Raw genomic sequence first — 14,485 nt, 5'->3', positions numbered from 1 at the left:
GCCAACCTTTCTCGCGGCCCCTCCTGCAGCATTTGCATGTCTGTCTAGGTCCCAGCTAAGCTGCCAGCAGAGCCTCCGATGTGCCCTGCTGCCACACACCTTCGGGCCTTTGCACAATGCTTTCATGCCTAAAGGGGATACGTCTTTCCCCCTTTTCTCTGCTTGGGCCACCTCTGCCTGCCCATCAGAACTTAACTCAAGCCTCCACTCCTCTGGAAGCCTTCCCTGGTACACACGTACGGCCTCTCTTCTTACTCCTATCTCTTTCCCATTAGATTCTAAGGTCCTTGAAGGCAGGTGCCATGCTTTACCTGTATTGACATCTGTTCCTGACAGATGGTAGTGCTAAATAAATGATTACTGGATGAATGAATGAATGGGAATGTCAGTTAGGTTTCTTCACTTAGAAGCACTAGAAGTCAACCCTGGCAGAAAGGTATTCACTAGAAGGATGCTTCATACTCCGTACTCTGGAGCTGAGCAACAGACCCTGGGAGGGAGAAACGTGCACAGATCTGTGGACTTGAGCAGCGGAACATCGTCAAGAGTTTCTCAAAGTTACCGCCACTGGACAAGTTCAACGAATAAGGTTGTTACACATTGAAATCACAGCTAGTAAGGTCATTACACATCAAAATCATGGCGGCTGTTTAGTTTGCTATGTTTATCCTCAAAAGCACCCTGCTAAGTAGAGCAGACACAAGGGAGCAGTGGAAAGATGGCCTGGAATACAGAAGCTGAGAACTGGGGTCTCTGCTCCCCACTCTCCAGGTTGGTCAGATACAGACATAGAGCTCCATGACTCTTGAGGGCCCCCTGAGGTCAGCATTGTGTGGTTCTGTGGTGGCAGGAAGATAGCCTCAGGGTCGAGGCTTCAAGGTATCCCTTGTTGCTTTGGGTCCTCCACTCATTTTAGACGAGGCCTGCTATTGAGAGGTCCAAATATCTCAAGTTCATGGGAAAAGGCTGTTCTCACACTTGCCAGGACCCTCCCATGCCTCAGTCCTCACTGACAAGCACCACCTGGGCTGTTTTCCCCTTTCCTGAGGTAAGGAGGAACCTCTCTCACGGTGAACCAGCCGCCCCAGTGCCCTACTTTCATCTCCGTTTTACCTACCAGAAGCCGAACTTGTCTTAAATCACCAAATGCCTGATTTCTGCTCTCCTGACGTCGCCTTCACAGCCTCTGCAGGGTCCCTGCTACTCTCTCAGCTGTTGAAGGGCTTGTGTGGAAAGGTGGCAGATAATGTATCTGGAGGACAGACACCTTATCCGAGTCATGGGCAGATTAAACTCACACCTGAGAAACCCCAGGTGGCTCCTCCTGGCCCCCAAAAGACAAAAGTTCCTGTTCTTTACCCCTTCACCTTCAGCAGACTGTGCTCTTTTATATTTTCTTACAGTCACTCCTTTGTAAAAATCTCTCTGCCAAAGGGCTTGAGACCAAGGTCCAGGGCCAAAGGCACTGTAGCCACCCCAGCCTCTGAGAACAAGCCGCCTTTTGTTTAGTAAACACCGATGAAGCGCTGGATTGAGTTCTAGCACCTTCGGAAACAAGTGTAACCTATTTCTGTCACCCTGAGGGGTTCAGCTTTTAACAGGGGAGAAAGAGCCAACAGATGGCTATACGCATGCTCCCACAGGAGAACGCTAACGTGGCCACGTGAAAGAAAGCCCTTGAGTCAGGGTTCCCCTGCGGTACTTCAGCCAAAAGCAGCATGAGGAGTCACCCCAGAGCCTGCCCGCCCCGAAGTGTGCTTGGCCTGAGGCTCTGGACGCCTCGTCTCCATCTGCAGCCACCCAGGCTCAGCTGGGAACAACTGTCTTAGCCAGAGCCTCCTGTGGTGTTTCACACACGGATACTCAGCCTTTATGCATCGGGAGTGTGCTTTCGCCCCCTGGAGCTCCAGAGAGCACGCATCTGAAATCCATAAATATTGTAAGGCTCCACCTCCATGTACTTTTGCAGCTGGGGGCTTGTCCCAGAACAGGCCCAGATGGTTTTGGCATAAGGCTGCTCACTTGCTGTTCAAAAATATGACCTGAAACTGACAGCTAACAAAGACAGTCAGATCTCACCGCTGCTCGGGGCCTGCATTCCATCCGGCTGCTCCCCTGCCCGCTCCTTTGCTGCCTTGCTGGCCTCTGACCCAGCTGACCCCTCAGCTCTTGCCCTATTTCTTGCTTCTTGGTCTGAGTTCACCACCAGAATACTTGAACACGGATGCATTTCCTCCTGCCTTACGCTGCCTTTGATTCCCTGGCATCTAGCTCCATCTTTCTACTTGATTAGCAGCAGCCTTCCAGAAACCATATCCCACGGCTTTCTCCACAAACAGCCACATGCTCTTGCGTGCCCCAAGGTAAAGTATGCTCCTTTTGCATGTCTCTAGTGATCCAGTGATTACCATTATTGTCGTCCTCCTTATCACCGTCCTTGATAAATGACAATGCGTTATATTTGAAGAGCATTTAACTGCCTTTCAAGCACTTTCACGTGTATTTGCTCCTCATGACAATCTTATCGTGTATATAAGTCAGCACTATCATTCCCATTTTACAGATGGAACTGGGTGTCTAACAGAGTAAGTGACTTGGTCAAGGCCACATGAGTGCTGAAGCTAACCTTGAATTCAGGTCTTCATAACTCCTGGGCAACAGGCGGCATGATGTCTGAGAAAGTACACAGGTTTGGTCACAGAAAGGTTTGGGTTCGAATCCCAGTTGGGAATGGAATTTGGTCAGTTTTTTTAACCTCTCCAATTATGTGTTCCCTTTTGAAAAAACAAGGCTTAGGTGTGTCTGAGGCACAGTCCAGAGGGTGCCTGGGAGGAGGAGAGACCCAGTGTGGGAAGCGGGAAGGCATGAGGCCCACTAGACATCCTTGGAAACCCTTGGCCATGTTCTCCCTTGATCAACTGCCCCTTACACCCCACCACTGCACTCATCGCATACGTATGATATAACTACCCCATCAGTGTTCTGCCCTGATTCGGGGATGTTTTGCTAGCCCAGAGGAGAAACCCTAAACTCCAAGCCCTTCCTCAGACGCTACTGGGCTTAGCTAAAGACTGAATTGCTGGGCTTCCCTGGTGGCGCAGTGGTTGAGAATCTGCCTGCCAATGCAGGGGACACGGGTTCGAGCCCTGGTCTGGGAAGATCCCACATGCCGCGGAGCAACCAAGCCCGTGAGCCACAACTACTGACCCTGCGCGTCTGGAGCCTGTGCTCCGCAACAAGAGAGGCTGCGATAGTGAGAGGCCCGCGCACCGCGATGAGGAGTGGCCCCCGCTTGCCACAACTGGAGAAAGCCCTCGCACAGAAACGAAGACCCAACACAGCCATAAATAAATAAAAAAAAACAAACAAAAAAAACCCAGAAAGACTGAATTGCTCCTGGCAGGGAGCACAAACTCCTCCTACTCTCGAAGTAACATGCACATCCCAAGTGCTTGCAGGATGGAAAAATGTCCTATTACACATTTGATAACAAGTAAGGCTCCCTTTCTTTCCTTCTACACGAGTTTAACCTGATTCCAAGCTGTTAAAATTCATTTGGTGAAATGCCTCCCCAGATGGATCTTAGCCTCTTCACCTTTAGCGGATGTGGCTGACCTTCCATTAGGTGCAGCAAAGTGGAAGAGACAGCAGGCTGCCAAGGTGAGGACAGCAGGCTGCCAGTCTCTACGTCCTGTGCTTCTGAAGCCCGCTTAGAGAGCCTCGAAGCCTTGGACATGTTGGGAAGCAGCTTCGGACAGGACTAGATGGGTCAGGCAGGGGTCACATGTGTCCCTACACCCAGAAGGCGACTCTGCCATCTTGCTTGAGACGAGGCTAAGCAGCACCCTCTGTTTGGAACTCCTGCTTTTCATTCAGACACATCCACAGACCTGAAAACCCTTTGCTCTGATGGATGAAAATCAGCTTTGGAATGGGAAAGTACTCGGAGTCACTGGGGAATGAATATAATCTCCAAAACACATTTACTGCTCACATTCAAATGAAGATTAAATGATTCCTTTAATACTCATCAACTCTATTAAACTTCATAGAAGCAAAACCTTTTGAAATAAATTAGCCAGATCCTTGCTGGCAACAACAGGCTTTTGAGGCTGCGTTCTCCTCCGCCATTACCCGTCCTCCTGACAGCCCAGGGAAAGGGCCTGATGGAGAGGAGGAGGGAATGGGGAAGCCGACTAACACAGGAGCAGGACACGTCCCACGTGCCTGGCATGGTGCAAAGCACAGTGAATGTATCATGTCATTTAATTTCCCCCAACAACCCTGGAAGGTAGTTGCTATTATTATTGTCAACGTATAAGGAAGAGCATGGAGGGTCAGACAAGTAGAAAATGGTAGATGGGGGTTTCAAACCCGATTCCTAAAACCCTGTACTCCTCTGCTATTGGACTCTAAGCCCAAGCTAAGCCTGGGCCTTTTGGCCACATATAATGCAATTAGAGCTCAACGATCAGTCGTGTGGGTTCTGGAGTCTGACCATGTTGTTCACATCCTGTCTCTGCTGCTTTCTAGTTGTGAGAGTTCAGGGAGGTTATTTGATTTCACTGAGCCTCAGTTTCCTCATCTGCAAAACTGAGATGATAATAGTCAAATGCGGATAACAGTGCCTGACATGCCATAAGCAATCGAAATCAGTGGAACCAGAAATAGACAACTGTCTCAGGTTGTTGAACCCAGAAGCAGACCCCAAGAGAAGGATTTGGGTGCAAGGAGTTCATTAGGGAAATATCCAAGGAAAATATCCCAGGAAATACTGGTAGAGGAGTGGAGAAATGTGACAGGGAAGGGAAGGAAACGGACAAAGAGTGTGTTAATGGTCAGGCTACCACTGTAGAAAACTGAGACTCAGTCCTGCTGGACACCTCTGAGAGAGGGTATAGAATTCATACCTCACAATGAGCCCACTGAAGGAATGAGGAAGCTAGGTACTCACACTCCAACTCCACCCATCATTGGCTGAGCACCATTCCTGGAGGCATTAACCCCTTAGCACTTCTGGCCTGCCCATGCTTCAGCGAAGTGATTCCATCAGGTGGAGAGTTTTGGGTGCTTGCAAAATGACGTTGTTGGCAAGGACTGCAATAAGTGTTGAAGGAATACAGGTACGGTAGCGACAACATCTGTTAAAACAATTTTAAAGGCTCAGTTAATGTTTGTCTTGGTCATTTGGGCTGGCTGCTCAGTAGGGCCCTTAAGGACCTAGGGACCCAGAACCAGAGAACATCCAGATCTATGTGGCTTCCTGACAACAGCTTCCACATTCAATGATGGCCCCATCTGAGGACAGGTTCCTTTTTACTATAGAGATCACTTTGAAGACACAGATCATGGTGTATGTGAGTGTGTGTGTGGGGGGGTAAATGGGGGTATCCCTGGAGCAGCAGTCATAATAACAGGGGCCACTGCATCTTTTTTTTTTTTTTTAATACAGCAGGTTCTTATTAGTTATCTATTTTATACATATTAGTGTATACATGTCAATCCCAATCTCCCAATTCATCACACCACCACCACCACCCCCGCTGCTTTCCCCCCTTGGTGTCCATATGTTTGTTTTCTACATCTGTGTCTCTATTTCTGCCCTGCAAACCGGTTCATCTGTACCATTTTTCTGGATTCCACATATATGCATTAATATACGATACTTGTTTTTCTCTTTCTGACTTACTTCAGTCTGTATGACAGTCTCTAGGTCCATCCACATCTCTACAAATGACCCAATTTCGTTCTTTTTTATGGCTGAGTAATATTCCATTGTATATATGTACCACATCTTCTTTATCCATTTGTCTGTCGATGGGCATTTAGGTTGCTTCCATGACCTGGCTATTGTAAACAGTGCTGCAATGAACATTGGGGTGCATGTGTCTTTTTGAATTATGGTGTTCTCTGGGTATATGCCCAGTAGTGGGATTGCTCGGTCATATGGTAATTTTACTTTTAGTTTTGTAAGGAACCTCCATACTGTTCTCCATAGTGGCTGTATCCATTTACATTCCCACCAACAGTGCAAGAGGGTTCCCTTTTCTCCACACCCTCTCCAGCATTTGTTGTTTGCAGATTTTCTGATGATGGCCATTCTGACTGGTGTGAGGTGATACCTCATTGTAGTTTTGATTTGCATTTCTCTAATAATTAGTGATGTTGAGCAGCTTTTCATGTGCTTCTTGGCCATCTGTATGTCTTCTTTGGAGAAATGTCTATTTAGGTCTTCTGCCCATTTTTGGATTGGGTTGTTTGTTTTTTTAATATTGAGCTGCATGAGCTGTTTATATATTTTGGAGATTAATCCTTTGCCCGTTGATTCATTTGCAAATATTTTCTCCCATTCTGAAGGTTGTCTTTTCATCTTGTTTATAGTTTCCTTTGCTGTGCAAAAGCTTTTAAGTTTCATTAGGTCCCATTTGTTTATTTTTGTTTTTATTTCCATTTCTCTAGGACGTGGGTCAAAAAAGATCTTGCTATGATTTATGTCAAAGAGTGTTCTTCCTATGTTTTCCTCTAAGAGTTTGATAGTGTCTGGTCTTACATTTAGGTCTTTAATCCATTTTGAGTTTATTTTTGTGTATGGTGTTAGCGAGTGTTCTAATTTCATTCTTTTACATGTAGCCATCCAGTTTTCCCAGCACCACTTATTGAAGAGACTGTCTTTTCTCCATTGGATATCCTTGCCTCCTTTGTCATAGGTTAGTTGACCATAGGTGCATGGGTTTATCTCTGGGCTTTCTTTCCTGTTCCATTGATCTATATTTCTGTTTTTGTGCCAGTACCATATTGTCTTGATTACTGTAGCTTTGTAGTATGGTCTGAAGTCAAGGAGTCTGATTCCTCCAGCTCCGTTTTTTTCCTGCAAGACTGCTTCGGCTATTAGGGGTCTTCTGTGTCTCCATACAAATTTTAAGATTTTTTGTTCTAGTTCTGTAAAAAATGCCATTGGTAATTTGATAGGGATTGCATTGAATCTGTAGATTGCTTTGGGTAGTATAGTCATTTTCACAATATTGATTCTTCCAATCCAAGAACATGGTATATCTCTCCATCTGTTTGTGTCATATTTGATTTCTTTCATCAGTGTCTTATAGTTTTCTGAGTACAGGTCTTTTACCTCCTTAGGTAGGTTTATTCCTAGGTATTTTACTTTCTGTTGCAATGGTGAATGGGATTGTTTCCTTAATTTCTCTTTCTGATCGTTCATTGTTAGTGTATAGGAATGCAAGAGATTTCTGTGCATTAATTTTGTATCCTGCTACTTTACCAAATTCATTCATTAGCTCTAGTAGTTTTCTGGTGGCATCTTTAGGATTCTCTATGTATAGTATCATGTCATCTGCAAGCAGTGACAGTTTTACTTCTTCTTTTCCAATTTTTATTTCTTTTATTACTTCTTCTTCTCTGATTGTCATGGCTAGGACTTCCAAAGCTACGTTGAATAATAGTGGCGAGAGTGGACATCCTTGTCTTGTTCCTGATCTTAGAGGAAATGCTTTCAGTTTTTCACCATTGAGAATGATGTTTGCTGTGGGTTTGTCATATATGCCCACTTTATGGAGAGGTTTTATCATAAATGGGTGTTGAACTTTGTCAAAAGCTTTTTCAGCATCTATTGAGATGATCATATGGTTTTTATTCTTCAGTTTGTTAATATGGTGTATCACATTGATTGATTTGCATATATTGAAGAATCTTTGCCTCCCTGGGATAAATCCCACTTAATCATGTTGTATGATCCTTTTAATGTGTTGTTGGATTCTGTTTGCTAGTATTCTGTTGAGGAGTTTTTCATCTATATTCATCAGTGATATTGGTCTGTAATTTTCTTTTTTTGTAGTATCTCTGTCTGGTTTTGGTATCAGGGTGATGGTGGCCTTATAGAAAGAATTTGGGAGTGTTCCTTCCTCTGCAATTTTTTGCAAGAGTTTGAGAAGGATGAGTGTTAGCTCTTCTCTAAATGTTGGATAGAATTCACCTGTGAAGCCATCTGGTCCTGGACGTTTGTTTGTTGGAAGATTTTTAATCACAGTTTCAATTTCATTACTTGTGATTGGTCTGTTCATGTTTTCTATTTCTTCCTGGGTCAGTCTTGGAAGGTTATACCTTTCTAAGAATTTGTTCATTTCTTCCAGGTTGTCCATTTTATTGTAATAGAGTTGCTTGTAGTAGTCTCTTATGATGCTTTGTATTTCTGCAGTGTCCATTGTAACCTCTCCTTTTTCATTTCTAATTTTACTGATTTGAGTCCTCTCCCTCTTTTTCTTGATTAGTCTGGCTAAAGTTTTATCAATTTTGTTTATCTTCTCAAAGAATCAGCTTTTAGTTTTATTGATCTTTTCTATTTTTTTTAAATCTCTCTTTCATTTATTTTTGCTCTGATCTTTATGATATCTTTCCTTCTACTACCTTTGGGTTTTGTTTGTTCTTCTTTCTCTAGTTCCTTTAGCTGTAAGGTTAGATTGTTTGAGACTTTTCTTGTTTCTTGAGGTAGGATTTTATTGCTATAAACTTCCCTCTTAGAACTGCTTTGCTGTATCCTATAGGTTTTGGATCGTTGTGTTTTCATTGTCATTTGTCTCTAGGTATTTTTTGATTTCCTCTTAATTTCTTCAGTGATCTCTTGGTTATTTAGTAACGTATTGTTTGGCCTCCAAGTGTTTGTGTTTTTTATGTTTTTTTCCTTGTAATTTATTTCTAATCTCATAGCGTTGTGGTTGGAAAAGATGCTTGATATGATTTCAATTTTCTTAAGTTTACCGGGGCTTGATTTGTGACCCAAGATGTGGTCTATCCTGGAGAATGTTCCATGTGCACTTGAGAAGAAAGTGAAATCTGCTGTTTTTGGATGGAATGTCCTATAAATATCAATTAAATCTATTTGGTCTATTGTGTCATTTAAAGCTTGTGTTTCCTTATTAATTTTCTGTCTGGATGATCTGTCCATTGGTCTAAGTGAGGTGTTAAAGTCCCCCAATATTATTGTGTTACTGTCGATTTCCCCTTTTATAGCTGTTAGCATTTGCCTTATGTATTGAGGTGCTCCTATGTTGAGTGCATATATATTTATAATTGTTATATCTTCTCCTTGGATTGATCCCTTGATCATTATGTAGTGTCCTTCCTTGTCTCTTGTAACATTCTTTATTTTAAAGTCTATTTTATCTGATATGAGTATTGCTACTCCAGCTTTCTTTTGATTTCCATTTGCATGGAATATCTTTTTCCGTCCCCTCACTTTCAGTCTGTATGTGTCCCTAGGTCTGAAGTGGGTCTCTTGTAGACAGCATATATATGGGTCTTGTTTTTGTATCCATTCAGCGAGCCTGTGTCTTTTGGTTGGAGCATTTAATCCATTCACATTTAAGGTAATTATCGATATATATGTTCCTATTACTATTTTCTTAATTTTTGGAGGTTTTTCCTTGTAGGTCCTTTTCTTCTCTTGTGCTTCCCACTTAGAGAAGTTCCTTTAGCATTTGTTGTAGAGCTGGTTTGGTGGTGCTAAATTCTCTTAGCTTTTGTTTGTCTGGAAAGCTTTTGATTTCTCCATCAAATCTGAATGAGATCCTTGCCGGGTAGAGTAATCTTTGTTGTAGGTTCTTCCCTTTCATCACTTTAAATATATCGTGCTACTCCCTTCTGGCTTGTAGAGTTTCTGCTGAGAAATCAGCTGTTAACCTTATGGGAATTCCCTTTTATGTTATTTGTCATTTTTCCCTTGTTACTTTTAATAATTTTTCTTTGTTTTTAATTTTTATCAATTTGATTACTATGTTTCTCAGCATGGTACTCCTTGGGTTTATCCTGCCTGGGACTCTGTGCTTCCTGGACTTGGGTGGCTATTTTCTTTCCCATGTTAGGGAAGTTTTTGACTATAATCTCTTCAAATATTTTCTCGGGTCCTTTCTCTCACTCTTCTCCTTCTGGGACCCCTATAATGTGAATGTTGGTGCATTTAATGTTGTCCCAGAGGTCTCTTAGGCTATCTTCATTTCTTTTCATTCTTTTTTCTTTATTCTGTTCCACGGCAGTGAATTCCACCATTCTGTTTTCCAGGTCACTTACCGTTCTTCTGCCTCAGTTATTCTGCTGTTGATTCCTTCTAGTGTAGTTTTCATTTCAGTTATTGTATTGTTCATCTCTGTTTGTTTGTTCTTTAATTCTTCTAGGTCTTTGTTAAACATTTCTTGCATCTTCTCCATCTTTGCCTCCATTCTTTTTCCAAGGTCCTGGATCATCTTCACTATCATTATTCTGAATTCTTTTTCTGGAAGGTTGTCTATCTCCACTTCATTTAGTTGTTTTTCTGGGGTTCTATCTTGGTCCTTCATCTGGTACATAGTCCTCTGCCTTTTCATTTTGTCTATCTTTCTGTGAATGTGGTTTTTGCTCCACAGGCTGCAGGATTGTAGTTCTTCTTGCTTCTGCTGTCTGCCCTCTGGTGGATGAGGCTATCTAAGAGGCTTGTGCAAGCTTCCTGATGGGAGGGACTGGTGGTGGGTAGAGCTGGGTGTTGCTTTGGTGGGCGGAGCTCAGTAAAACTTTAATCTGCTTGTCTGCTGATGGGTGGGGCTGAGTTCCCTCCCTGTCGGTTGTTTGGCCTGAGGCAACCCAACACTGGAGCCTACAGGCCCTTTGGTGGGGCTAATGGCAGACTCCAGGAGGGCTCACACCAAGGATTACTTCCCAGAACTTCTGCTGCCAGTGTCCTTGTCCCTGTGGTGAGCCACAGCCTCCCCCCACCTCTGCAGGAGACCCTCCAACACTAGCAGGTAGGTCTGGCCTAGTCTCCCATGGGGTCACTGCTCCTTCACCCTGGGTCCTGATGTGCACACCACTTTGTGTGTGCCCTCCAAGAGTGGAGTCTCTGTTTCCCCCAGTCCTGTTGAAGTCCTGCAATCAAATCCCGCTAGCCTTCAAAGTCTGATTCTCTGGGAATTCCTCCTCCTCTTGCCGGACCCCCAGGTTGGAAGCCTGACGTGAGGCTCAGAACCTTCCCTCCAGTGGGTGGACTTCTGTGGTATAATTGTTCTCCAGTTTGTGAGTCACCCACCCAGCAGTTATGGGATTTGATTTTATTGTGATTGCGCCCCTTCTACCATCTCACTGCAGCTGCTCCTTTGTCTTTGGATGTGGGGTATCACCTTTGGTGAGTTCTAGTGTCTACCTGTCGACAACTGTTCAGCAGTTAGTTGTGATTCCACTGCTCCCACAAGAGGGAGCGAGTGCACGTCCCTCTACTCCACCATCTTCTACTTCATAGAGGGGGCCACTGCATCTTATCTGTGACCCAGCATCCTCAATCAAGGGCAGTTTCTCTCCTGGCCCCAGATAAGAGATCCCCTGCCCTGGGCCCTGTGCTTTAGAAGATTCCCACTCTGGCCTTCCACTGGCTATACCCGTCCTCATGGGGTAAAGAGTTCAGAAGGGCAAGAAAATGTACCTAGGGCCTGCAGAGGCTTCTTCCTTAGGGCTTCCCCCAAAAGTGTACCACATAGCTGATGTGCACCCCTAGCCCCAAGAAGTGACCATGGAGTGGCTGTTTCCAAAATGGGGTGATAGAGTTTGGACATGGAGGCTCGTAGGACCTCTTGCAATGTGGGCTGGAGCCAGGGATAGGAAGAGAACAGTGGCACAAGGGCCAGAGGCCCACCCTCCCATGCCACCATGTTCCAGCACACAACCTGGAGAAGTCCAAGGATTCTAAACTCAAAGCTGAACCTCCAGACCATTATGAAGGTTTATTTGTCAAGGTAGAAAGACAGACCTATTTTATTTAACAATTTATAAACTTAATTATACCTTGTAACTAGTATACAAATGCTATGCAGGCCTCCATTTGGACTTGTGCCCTGATTTTTGCACATGTTAGGGATAGGCCTGGGCCTGGGGCGGAACCCCTGAATCCAATCCACCTCCTCAGTCTGAAAGGAATATGCCCCAAAGTGATAGTTAAGGAAAATGGAATCTACTGTAAAGTTCCCCCTCTCAAAAAAAAAAAAGTATCCAAAGTACATTTTGATGAATGCTCATTGTAGAGAAAGTACAAATACAGAGGAACATAAATAAAGAAATAAAACACTCATAATTCTGTACCACAAAAGTGGTAGCTTTTTAAAAATTTGCTTATTTTTATGAACGTATAGAAGGCTACAGAGCAACACAATGAACTATATCTATATCTAGGTCATCCAAAACTTTTCAGAAAGAAAATTTTCAAAATCTTCATTCAGTGAGCAATGTGATTGCTGGAAAAATCATATAATATTATTAATATCACCATTATATGGTGTCTTATTAGATTAGCAATAATGTAGTCATATTGTAGAAAATCCTTCAAGAATATTAGCATGAAATAATTTCTTTCTGTAGCTTCTGAACAAAAGCAATTGAATCATGACCCGTCAAAATTATATTGGCTAGAATTGTAGGAGGGGGAAGAGTGCAGGAAGATATCAACTGTTTAATCCCAAGTCCCCAAAAGGCTGATGTCTTCCACTGGCCATGGGTGGGCAATGGATGAGAGTGGAGCAGAGAAAATGAGGTAGGGCCAGGCTGTGTTCATTCTCTTCCTCATTCATGAAACCATTCAGCATTTATTAAGTGCTTACTGTATGCCAGACAGCGCTATGCCCTGAGGAGCTCACAGCACTGGGATGGACACTTGTTATTTTTGCAACCCAGCCTCAGTAGATCCTTCACATATAGTAAAAACTACCCCTCTGCTTCTGCTCTCAGCCTACAGGGTTCAAGAAACTCACCTCCACTTCTGGACAATATGAATGGCACATGTGACCTCTTTTAAGCTAATTAGAGACTTCAACCCTCCAGACCACTGTGATTTGTTAGAGATGGGTACATGATACATGCCAGGCCAATCAGGATCAAGAAGACTCATGTCTCAAATTTTTCCTCTAGCTTCAGGAAAAAGGAGTCTCTTTCTGTTCTTGGCAGGAGTTCTGAGATTATTTAAGCTTGACAGCTCCTGAGGAGCAACATATAAAAGCCAGAGAGCACAGGAAACCTGAGAATAGAGCTCACCCAAATAGATCTTGGAGTAACTGTATGGCAGCTGAATTAAGCTGCAACTGAAGGTGAATTTTCCAGTGGTACAAACCAATAAATTCTCATTTTGGTTTAAGCCAGTTGTTTGTTTTGTTTTGTTTTTTTGGACACTTGCAATCAAAATATCCTAACTGATACAAATATAAGAGCAGATGATTACGATATAAGGTGACCTGCCCTGTAACAGAGGGATGGGTTATGGTGAGATTTCAGTGCTCTGGGAGAAGAGACTATCTCATCTCTTGGAATCCTCTTTCTATCTGGAGTTGGGGAATTCCAGGGGGATATGACATTGAGCTGGGTGTTGGTGGATGAATGAAAAGTGATCAAGGAGAAGAATGGAGAAAAGGCTTTTAAATATAATAAGCTTTTTAAATATAGGACCTGGAAGACCCAGATGGTTTTGGTGCTAGTGAGGGAATTGGGATCTTTTCTTGAGCAAGATTGGCAAACCCTTTACTGATGTAAAACCTGGGACTTCCTGAAGAAAGAGCTGATCCCTGGCTTGTCATCAAAAAGTGTTCCTGAAGCCCTATAAACCCAGAGCTGGATCACTCAACACCAAAGTGAGCCCTTTCCCCTTCCCCTCCACCTGCTGACCCTTACCTGAGCCAGGAGCCTCCGGGGACTTGGGACCCAGGTGCAAGTTGAGTGGCCACTTGCCTCATTCAGGTCTTCTCCTCAGCAACTCACTGCATTACTCTCTTGCCCCGTTGACAGTTTCAATAAACCTGTGTCACAAAGGCATTTGACTCAGCCTATTAATTCTGCAGAGGGTTCAAAACAACCAGTATTTTACTCACACTTTCAGAGACTTGAGTTTCTGGATTGCCTGCATTGTATTGGCTTCAGACTTTTTTGAGGTAGCAGAAACCCAGTAATTTCTTTCTGTTTGTATCCATTAAGACTTATGAAGGGGCATGCAACCAATGGGTCTAAGTTCCAGGATGCTGAAGGGGCCCTCCGTTAGAGACTCGAGCCCAGTGCGCTTTCCATGTGAGTCTGTTGGGCAGTTTGCCAACTCCACTCCTGTAGAGTTCACAGGAGACTCTGTTGGGAGTAATGGTGCTGGCACCTCACAATTACGATCACTTGGCAGAATTCACAAGTTCATGGAAGCATAGCATATTAGTGCTGGAAAGTCTCTGGGAGACTGTCTAGTTTAACCCTCCAGGAAACATGAGGGACTAAGGCTCAGGAAGGGGAAGTGAATAGCCAGATCAGTTAAGGACAATGAGGATTGAAATCCAGGTCTGCTGGCCTCCAGGATCTTTCTAACATCTCAAGTCTCTTTGTTGGCCTAAAAAGATTTTTAAAAAAAAAAAGAAAAGAAAACACAAGCAAGCAAACAACAATAACAATGATTATATTCTGATATATATATATATATATATATCAGAATATATAT

At 43.6% G+C, this 14,485-nt stretch overlaps 1 long non-coding RNA gene across 2 annotated transcripts in view; it reads right to left on the bottom strand.

Annotated features, from left to right (window-relative positions):
* Nucleotides 1–14,485, bottom strand: part of LOC309652626 — a 130,397-nt gene that overhangs the window by 96,523 nt on the left and 19,389 nt on the right. Inside the window, exons 2-3 of one of the 2 annotated variants that reach the window (XR_014258823.1) lie at nucleotides 13,684–13,808; nucleotides 4,955–5,141 (exon numbers count right to left, since the gene is read on the bottom strand). This is a non-coding gene — a long non-coding RNA (uncharacterized lncRNA). The remainder of the gene's footprint in view (nucleotides 1–4,954; nucleotides 5,142–13,683; nucleotides 13,809–14,485) is intronic. The other variant, XR_014258824.1, reaches the window with a different exon arrangement.

Source organism: Balaenoptera physalus (assembly GCF_965194825.1).
Source record: "Balaenoptera physalus genome assembly, chromosome: X".
Lineage (NCBI taxonomy): Eukaryota > Metazoa > Chordata > Mammalia > Artiodactyla > Balaenopteridae > Balaenoptera > Balaenoptera physalus.
Note: the sequence above shows the minus strand (reverse complement) of the source record. Positions and strands in the feature narration are given on the sequence as shown.